Consider the following 735-nt stretch of genomic DNA (forward strand, 5'->3'; position numbering starts at 1 on the left):
ATACAGAATCATGTCATCTGCAAAGAGGAATAGTTTTACTTCCTCTTTCCGTACTTGGATCCACTTTATGCTTCCTTCTTCCCTTATTGCATTGGATAGGAATTCTAGTACTATATTAAAGAGGAGTGGAGAGAGTGGGCATCCTTGTCTCATCATGATTTCGGAGGGAATGGCTTTAGATTTTTACCATTAAGAGTAATACTAGTACTGAGTATGTCATACACAGCCTTTATTATAATGAGAAATGTTCCATGCATTCCTATTTTCTCCAGAGCTTTTAACATAAAGGGGTGTTGGATCTTGTCAAATCCCTTTTCTGCATCTATTGAGACAATCATGTGATTTTTTTCCTTGCTCCTGTTGATGTGTTGAATTATATCAATTCATTTGTGTATGTTGAACCAGCTTTGCCTCCCTGTGATGAATCCAATTTGATCATAGTGCATAATTTTTTTGATAAATTGTTGTAGACGGTTGGCCAGTATTTTGTTGTGAAGTTTTGCATCGATGTTCATCAAAGAAATAGGTCTATAGTTCTCTTTCTTTGATGAATCTCTGTCTGGTTTGGGGATGAGGGTTATACTGGCTTCATAGAATGAGTTTGGTAAAGAACCTTCATTTTCCATTTCGTTGAATCGCTTGAGGAGTATTGGTGTGAATTCTTTTTTGAAGACCTTGGAGCATTCACCTGTGAATCCATCTGGCCCTGGGCTTTTCTCAGTTGGAAGTTCTCTT

This window comes from Megascapheus bottae, unplaced genomic scaffold (genome assembly GCF_031878675.1).
Source record: "Megascapheus bottae isolate mThoBot1 unplaced genomic scaffold, mThoBot2.hap1 HAP1_SCAFFOLD_83, whole genome shotgun sequence".
NCBI lineage: Eukaryota > Metazoa > Chordata > Mammalia > Rodentia > Geomyidae > Megascapheus > Megascapheus bottae.